Below are 9561 nucleotides of genomic sequence, written 5' to 3'. Positions count from 1 at the left end.
TATACTTTTCAGTGTTGTGAAGTTGAATGATCATATTTTCTTTCTTACTAGATTTGGTATTTGTTGGCAGATCTACCGAATCGATGTTACTAGAGTTTGTTCATTTTTTGTTATAATTGAATGTGTGGATCTAGAATGCTGTAATGAGATCTTTTGCTATTTCATATTTAGATAGTGTAATAATCATGGATTGATTAATAAAGCTCGTTTACGATTTAAGATTTAGATAGTACAATAATCACGATAATTGATGGAAGTTATTTTCATATGTACATTTGTGTTTTTTCAGCTGTGAATCGTGAAAAATTCTTACCATCTCCATTTGTGTATATTCAGGTTTGTACCAAATAATATATATATATATAATATGGTATGAAAGTATCTAAATTTAGTACTGTTATTAATCAAATAGTGGATAACATATAGCAAAATATTTTATATCCCGGTCTATTTAGTCCTATTTTGACTTAACCTTGAAATGGCAAAATGCAGCTTAATGATGATTACGGTTGACTTTGGGTTGGCTTGTTTTTATTAATTTGAAAAATTAGTTTTTACTTAACGTCCCACGCATTCAATGCACATTTGAGTCTTGAAAGCGAAAGAAAATCCTAAGGGACAAAAGGACAAGGTGGTATGATCTTCATTTTTTGACTATTTACAATCAAGCACGTGCAGGCTAAGATCCATAAATGCCAGAGCCTCGTGCAATCTCGCCTGAAAATTATAAATCGGACACTCTCGCATTCCTCCCCCCACCCCACCATACAAACAAAAGCTTCGATTTTTAAACTACTTCTTCAGATTCTGATTCGTGTTTTTATCCATTCAAGAAGTACTGACTTCGTAAGATCCGGCACTGTCGTCATTCTCCGGCCATTCCATCCATACTGAAAATTCCCTCCTTTTCGATCTTCACGCAGGCATGGGGTCCCTGGAGAACGGCTCCGACGAGCCCCTCACACCGGAAGGGCGCCTGTTCCTCCAGAAGGAGATGAACCAGGTGATCTACTGCGCCATTGGCATGAAGCAACCCCTCGATGTGGACGCCCTCAAGTTGGCGATCTAGAGCTACCCCATGTATACGCACCCCAGGTTCTGCAGCCTCTTGGTGCGGGACTCCGCAGGTCGAGAGCACTGGAGGAGGACCCACGTGAAAATTGACCCCCATGTCGTCCCGGTCCACGGCCCCGTCGCCGAAGGCCTCTCTAACGAGGCAGCAGTCAACGAGTTCCTTGCTGACCTGTCCACTGACTCGCCGGGGCTCATGGGCGACGACAAGCCCCTATGGGACGTCCACCTCCTGATGGCCCATCAGTGCATGGTGGTACGGATTCACCATGCACTTGGTGACGGGATCTCGCTGATTTCCTCGTTCCTGGCAGGGTCCCGGCTGGTGGACGACCCCGAGGCACTGCTGACGATCGATCCTTCATTGTCAATGATGAAGAGGAGAAGCGACGGTGGCGGTGAATGGTGGAAGGCAGTAGTGAGGGTGTTGGAGGTGGTGTGGTTCACGGTGGTTTTCGTAGTGGAGTTTGTGCTGAGGACCATGTGGGTGAGCGATCGGATGACGCCAGTGAGTGGTGGCGCGGGGTGGAACTCGGCCAAGGAAGCTGGCCACGGCGAGGTTTTTTTTGGAGGATATGAAGGTGGTCAAGTCGGCAGATCGCTAATGCGGTAAGTTCCATGTGTTTATCGCCCAAAAAGAATAATAGCACCGCTGATTCAATACTTTCCTAATTTGTTCAATCTTCACTTTATACACAATTTTTTTTTTTTGCCAATGTGATCCCTACTAATATTTTTGTTCAAATTAAACTTTTAATTTAAAAAAAAAGGTATAATAAGCGGTTGAATGATGATGTAATGGAGCCATTGCGTATTTATAATTTTTTTTTAGTAACAGAAAAACTATTATATTTACAAGGTTTAGGACGCGTTTAGTAACGATTACATTAGGGAGCAATTTTTGATAAGAAATGATTTTTTTTTTTGTTTTTGTTTATGTTCCCGGGAACAATTTTTTAGTACAAGAACACGTTTGGTAACTGTAAAAAAAAAATTTATTCCGAGGATAGAAATGCATTTGGTAAAATTGTATAATTTTGTTATTTCTTTTAATTTTTAAATATTTTTATTATTTTTTTCTTTTTTTCTTCTTTTTTTTTTTCTACCTTCTTCCTCTGTTGTAGCTGATCGTCGGCCACGGTGACCGGTTGGGCAAGGTCCAGTGAGCTCGCCGAAGTCTCGCCAAGCCACCTCGAGGCTCAGCCTCGCTGGATCTTGGCGAGGTTGAGCCTCGCGTCAGCTGGCAAGGCTCGGCCTCACCTTGGTTGGGTGAGGTCGACCTCTCCTAGATCTGGCAAGGTCAAGCTCGCCAAGATCTAGTGCGGCCAAGCTCGCCTAGCCACCAATGAGGCTTGGGCCGACAAGCCTTGTCGTGGCTTGGTGTCTTTGGGGGCTAGCGGGCCGGCGACACTCCGGCGAGGTCACTAGCCCTATTTCCGAGAACAAAAGTTTTACCAAACATGTTTCTATTCTTTTTGTTCCCGGAACAAAGAATAGAAATTTTTGTTCCGAGGAACAAAAATTGTTTTTAATAAACAGGCACTTACTATTACGAAAAAACTCTAAACGCGTACAACTATGATAAATTTACTAAAAACTAAAACTTTAAACTACGAGAAAATTACCCCGAAGTAATTTTTAACCTCCAAAATCCCTAAATTGACACATTTGTGATAAATTTACTCTTTATTAGTTTTTATTAAATTGAATTAACACCAAAAAAATCACAAATCGTACACACTGTGACAAACCGAGGATAAAATCACAAACTGGTACATTCATCAATTATCACCTATCATTCAACTTGGCAATTTGATAGTAAAATTTAACGGAAACTAATAGAGATAAAATTGTCATAGGTGTATTAATTTGAGATTTTTGGTTGTTAATAAATTAATTTGTAGTAAATTTGTTATAGTTGTACAAGTTTAGGTTTTTCGTGTTATTAACCCCATTTAAAATGCAAAAAATAAGAAAAGTTGAAGCTTATAAAGAAAGAGCAATAGAAACCGTAGATCCCCAACAGGCGCTGTTGCCAATTTCGGGGGCTAGCCGGGTTCGCTCGAATGACCGCCGAGGTCGACTGATCTTGACAAGTGCTCGCCAGGGGTTTGCACGACTCTCTCGAGTGCGACCAGTACTCCATTCATTGGCCATTTATCTTTAGAGGAAGAATACTACATGTTTTTCTTGTATTTCATGACTACCAATGCATTTTGTTGTAGTCAACTTCCAGATGATGAATATTCTATGCTAATACTAAATGATGATGAATCTCATTCACTGCTCCAAATGCAAACCATTAACGATGTTCTCTTCGGGATCATATCAGTCGGCTTGTTCAAATACATCGACCACCAGTCTCCCAATGGTAAAAAACGAATAGCATTTCCGAACATACACTCTGATTTTTGTCGATTCAAAGATGACGAATCTCCGAAGACTAAAAATGTTCATTTGCATTTGTCAGCCGTGCGGGAAGGGACTCGAATAACGGGAGTGGCGGTTGTTAACTTGCGAGAACAACAGGGATTGCAGGGGGGTCTCGCTGCTATTCTCGTTCCTCTTTTCTTTCATGATCTCACTTCCCTTTTTGCCTTTTAACTGAAGTTGACTGAATCAAGTGTGATGTGGTATTAACCAGGAACTATCCAATTTGATGAAAGGCAACCCGGGACTGAGGTGGGGCAACAAGTTCGGGATTATCCTTCTCCCCGTTCACTACAGCAGAAGCTGTGGCGACCCTCTCGAATACCTGAGAAAAGCTAAGTCGATGATGGACCGGAAGAAGAATCCCTGGAGGCTCACTTCTCCTACAAAATCGGGGATATGGCCATGACTTTTTTAGGAGCACATGTAAGGATCAGTTCGCGCTTCTCCAATTCGGAAAACAGAACGACAATAAGCTGACAAATGCGCAATCTCTCTGTTTTTGCTGATGCAGGTTGCAAGCCTGCTCAACTACAGGATCCTCTGCAACATCACGTTCAGCATCTCGAACGTGCTTGGCCCACGAGAGGAGATCACGTTTGGGGGGAACCCCATCACATACATAAGGGCGAACGTCTCGAGTTTACCCCACGTAAGGCTCCAAAATTCTCGCACCTCATCGTCTGCGGTATCTAGAGTGAAATCTTTATCAGGACTGATGTGGGGTGTTTGAGAGGCGATTCATGCAGGCACTCACGATGCACATGGTGAGCTATGCGGGGAAGGCGGACATGCAATTTCTGGTGGCCAAGGACATCATCCACGACCCTGATTTTCTGGCCAAGTGCTTTGAGGATGCTTTACTCGAAATGAAAGCAGCATCTTCTACTACCTTGAACTCGAAGAAGTAAACAGGGAAACATTCCTGTGGGGTTAGGAGGGAAAAATCTGTATTTTATTCTTATGGATGTGGGATTATACACGGGGATAAAAAGAATCGATCCCATTTATATGATGTTCTATTGGGACAAGAAGAACCATTTTAGGCCATCGATCCAAATTTCGTCTTATGTCTTACTTGATTGATGAAGTTAGTAGGGTGTTGCTCGAGTTCTGGATCCATCCACTCTATGTTGAGCTCCAAGCAATTGAAAAGAGAAATGAAGAGAACAAAGTCAATTGTATGGCAAATAAAGCTAGGTACACTAAATTTTAAGATGATGGGACAGGTTTATGTTCTTTGAATGTCCACTTATGTCTACCTTTGATCACATCAATTTAACACACAATTTCTCTATCAATCTTGCGCACTTGACATCGAAAATTATTGCTCGCCGTATTTAGTTGACTTATAACAACCGTGCATTGATGATGGATGTCTCAACCGCTGATGTATTTAATTTTTTTTTTCGATGTGATTGAATGTAGATAAAAGTGGACATTCAAATAGAAGAAACCTGCCCCATTGTTTTAAAATTTAATGTACCTAGCTTCATTTGCTGTCAATCTTGCACACCTAATATTAGAAATTATTGCTGTCGTATTTAGTTGGTTTACAACAGTTGTGCATTGATGATGGATGTCTCAACCACTCTACAAATGTTTTATTCTTTTTCCCGTTTTTTGTTAAAACAAGCTTTGGCCGTATGTGGCTTCATAAGGGACTTTAGGTCTTCAATGTCTTTTGAGTGAAAATTATAGTGTTTTGGTAAAATTTTGTAAATCACTTTGACTCAAAGCTACCATTGGCTAAGCCTAGAGCCCAAGGCAACTCCTCCCAGTTTTTGGCTTTGCAGTGTTCTCGATTTTTTTCTTTTTAAGGTTAGCAGATAACATTTTCAAATACCTATTTCCTATCTTTCCCTCGTTTTTATTGTTCTTCGTCTCTCTCAACACCGTTTGCTCTAAATTCCGGTCGACGTAAGGCCAAAGTCAATGGTTATTGGGAGACGGTTGACAATTGCCGAGATTTGAGTTTGCAGGATTTGGGTTCATTTTCTCCCTCGTTGTTCATCTTCTACCGAGGTAAATACATTAGAAGTGCTAAAAGTTATGTACGGCACTCGCTGTGATACCAAAAGTTTCTTTTGGATCATGTGTTACTTAAAAAAAAAAAAAACGATCACTTAAGTGTCAATTTTGATCAATATTGTCAAAAATCCAACGCGGTCATATTTCATTAATTTTTTGAATCTACGTGGCTTATTGGCGTGACGAATTAGCATATAACACCTAAACGATGCCATGTAGACAAATTGATGAGTGATCATTTAAGTGCCAAAATTATATATATGGATCAATTGAGTGTTAATTATTGTTAAAAGTGATTATTTAAGTGCTAGCCGTTAGTAAAAAAAGATCACTTTAGTGCCAATCGATGATAAAAAGTGATCATTTTAATGATAATTTCATTTAAAAGGTGATTATTGTGCGACGTCATTTTGGACACCCACGTGGATTGGATTTTTTTTTTTTTAAATGTGTCAAATCATATTAAAATTTTAATTATAACTGCCATGTAATCAATTTGGCTAGAATATCTTGCTAGAGGCATTTAAGTGAGTCGGCGAAAACTTTGGTACCAAAATGAGCACCGTACACAACTTTTGGCATTTTTAGTGTACTTACCCTCTTCTTCATATCTAAGTTCCAGATTTAGTCACTGTTTTGATGGTTCACTTAACAGTTATGCTCTCCTCGTCAACGGTACCCAACGAACGGTCGACGTTCGCAGTCGACCGTCCGTTCTAGAGGCAAGTGGGAGTCCTCTAGCTTCTCTTGCATGCTTGTATGTCGTTTGCATGTTGAGTTTTGGGTGTTAGATGAGAAAAAAACCGAAGCGTGGATGAGTTGTGTGTGAATGGTATGGCTGTTTGTGTTCGGACCGTGTGAGTCAGAAACTTGTTTGAGCTTGCATGTGTGTTTAGAGTCCGATTTTGGCTTCGATTTCTTCATGAGAGTTGTAGCTAACATCTTGAACTACAACATAATGAAATTTCGTGGAAAATTATGGATATTTGATGGGTTAAAGTCTTGTTCTACGGAGACCTCAGATCTGGAGACTTTTTACTGACCTCTTGCTGGATTCGTGATTGCATGTTGGTTTGTGTTGAGAATCTCACTTCGATTTCTTCATGAAAGTTGTAGGGAACATCTTAAAATACAACATACTCAAATTTTAAGTGAAATGAACAATTATAGCCTAGTAAATCAACTAGATCATGAAGATGATGATTCTGGTGATGTATTCCGAGATACCCGAGACTTCAAGGACCTAAATGATGACTATATTCTGGTTATTTGACTTAGATCTCTTCATGAAAATTGTATAAGATATCTTGATGTACAACATATCCAAATTCAGAGAAAAATAAAGAGAATAGGTAGGTGAAATCTCAATATTTCGGTGATGTGTACACTGGACGATGCGGTAATGGATCCAGAAGCTTCGTGAGGTTTTATAAAATAATATAAAAATAATCTGGCTTTGAGTTCTTCATGAAAGTTGTACGAAAATGTCTTGGCTATCACTCTGTAAACCTTCATAATTTTGGGAGGACGTATGGATATTTTAATCGAATTTCTTCGGAAACTGTGCATTCTGGTTTTATCCGAATATTATGTGCTGTTTTGTGGAAATTGTGAAATTGTGTGAAATTCAATTTGGCCATGAATTTTGCATGAAATTGTCATCCTATTGGTTTGTTTAATGATTGCTTGAATTTTTATAATTTTGGGAGTTTATAGATATTGAATTTAATATTTATTTAAAAAAAAAATAAAAAATAAAAAAATAAAATCGATTATTTTATTGGCCATAAATTCCATTGAATTTATTAATAAATAATTATACATTGTTGCATGTATGATAAGATATTGGTGTATGTATGACATTGAATTATGATGCATGTGTGAATCCTATGCCAAGTATGACTTGTTTGATGTCACGCCATATGCCATGTTAAATTGAGATCAAAATAATGGTAAATGTGGATAATGATAAGTGAGGAAGTGGTTGTGGTGGAGGATGAGGCCGGAATGTATAGAGATGCATTGCCAGATTTCCCTGGGAGATTCAGGATGCCCGGAATGTGGGGGGCCGGAAGCCCTGTCGGAGGTCTTTGCCTGAAGGGAATGCCTCGCGACGCCAGGATTTGAGCTGCGGGATGCCCGGCCAGGGAGTGTAAATGCCGGAAGCCCTGTCGGAGGTTTCTGCCCGAAGGGAATGCCTCGTGATGCTAGTTGAGATGCGAGATGTCCGGAATGTGGGCGGCCGAATGCCCGATGGCCTGGGAGGCTGAATGCCGGAAGCCTCGGAGGTCTTTGCCCGAGGGGATGATAAAATTGATGAATTGAGAAATGGGTGATGTGGTGATCAAATTGAAAGCTAAAAGTGAAAATTAAATCATGGCATGATATGCATGATGATGATGATGATGATGATATGTGATGTGAAATAATGATGATCACCCATGATATGATATGCATGATGATGATGATGATATGTGATGTGAAATAATGATGATCACCCATGATATGATATGCATGATGATATGCATGATAATGATGATGATGATATGTGATGTGAAATAATGATGATCACCCATGATATGATATGCATGATGATATGCATGATGATAATGATGATGATGATATGTGATGCGAAATAATGATGATCACCCATGATATGATATGCATGATGATGATGATGATGATGATATGTGATGTGAAATAATGATGATCACCCATGATATGATATGCATGATGATATGCACGATGATGATGATGATGATGATGATGATGATATATGATACGGCACGATGACATGTGTAATGTAATGACGTCATGACGACGATGACATGTATGATATGATGATGATACACATGTATGTGTTATAAATTGATATGATGGATGCATGATAGTATGCGCGTGGCTTCAAGGTAAGTAACGCCTGTAATGCATATATGAATTGCATGATGCATTGAGTTGTTATTGGATTTCCTTATCTGCCGAGTGGTTGTACTCACCCCTTTGGGGACCCACATTTCAGATTAGCAGTATGCCGCTTCCTGCCGTCACGCGGGGAGTATTTTACGGTCTACCATCCGATGTAGAGGTCGAGTGTGCTGAGATAGACTGTCCCTCTGTTCCCGGACTGACTTTTATTCGAGTACGCTGTCTAGTGATGTACGACGTAGGCCTGGCTGGGGGCCCTGTCATTCAGGAGTTCATATCCGTACATGTTCGTCGGGATGGAGCGATGCGAGGGATGTTGCCGCCGCCACTGCCTGATGCACCGGGTTGGGTGTGAGGCATGTACGTGACGAGTAGGGGCTGGAACCTTTTTGGGGATAGTTAGTCGACACTTATGATGGGGATTGTGCACGTGTCATGTTGAGGGTCGAGGGTTCTTTTTGAGGTTTTAAGCTGGACATGGCTGAGTCCTAGCTTTTCCTTTTTGTTGTACCGACCCAAAAGAAGTCTCATCTTGAAAATATATGTAAATAAAGTGTCGTGGCTTGTTTATAAAATTATGGTGATTAGTGGTGTGTATTTGTATCATGGTTGGTTGGGGGAGAGATGGTGATGTTTTAATTTGCTTCCGCTAATGAGTCACGCTGGGACCGTTTTGTTTTAATAAAAAAAAAATGTGTCTACGAATTAGGACACTTCTTCAAAGCAGAAAGGTAATAAGGTGTAACATTGGCGCTGGTGACGACCTGTGAAGGGTTCGGGGTGTCACAGCCACCCCTTTTTGGTATCAGAGCGAATGGTTATAGGTGGAGTGATAAGGAGCCTCATTTGGAAATTGAGGAACATGATGACAATGCACACCGTAGGATCTAAAATGGAATAATTGAATAACGGGTGATGAGTATTCACTCGTAGATCCCCAGTAGTTTATTTTGAGTTGCTTTTAGGTACCAGTAACATGTATATGTTACTTATGTAGTGATAGTAATTGCTTTGAATGGAGGCAGTGAGTCTCAGATTATTCCTGAGGCAATGCTTGGAAATTGCAGGAAAGTCATGGTGCGAGCTGGAAGTGCTCATCCATCA

General features: G+C 40.3%; 1 pseudogene; it reads left to right on the top strand.

The window, feature by feature from the left end:
- Nucleotides 1-1078: 1078 nt before the first annotated feature.
- LOC104430805 lies at nt 1079-4802 on the top strand (annotated as a pseudogene).
- The last annotated feature ends 4759 nt before the right edge of the window (nt 4803-9561 follow it).

Source organism: Eucalyptus grandis, chromosome 9, assembly GCF_016545825.1.
Source record: "Eucalyptus grandis isolate ANBG69807.140 chromosome 9, ASM1654582v1, whole genome shotgun sequence".
Classification (NCBI taxonomy): domain Eukaryota; kingdom Viridiplantae; phylum Streptophyta; class Magnoliopsida; order Myrtales; family Myrtaceae; genus Eucalyptus; species Eucalyptus grandis.
Note: the sequence above shows the minus strand (reverse complement) of the source record. Positions and strands in the feature narration are given on the sequence as shown.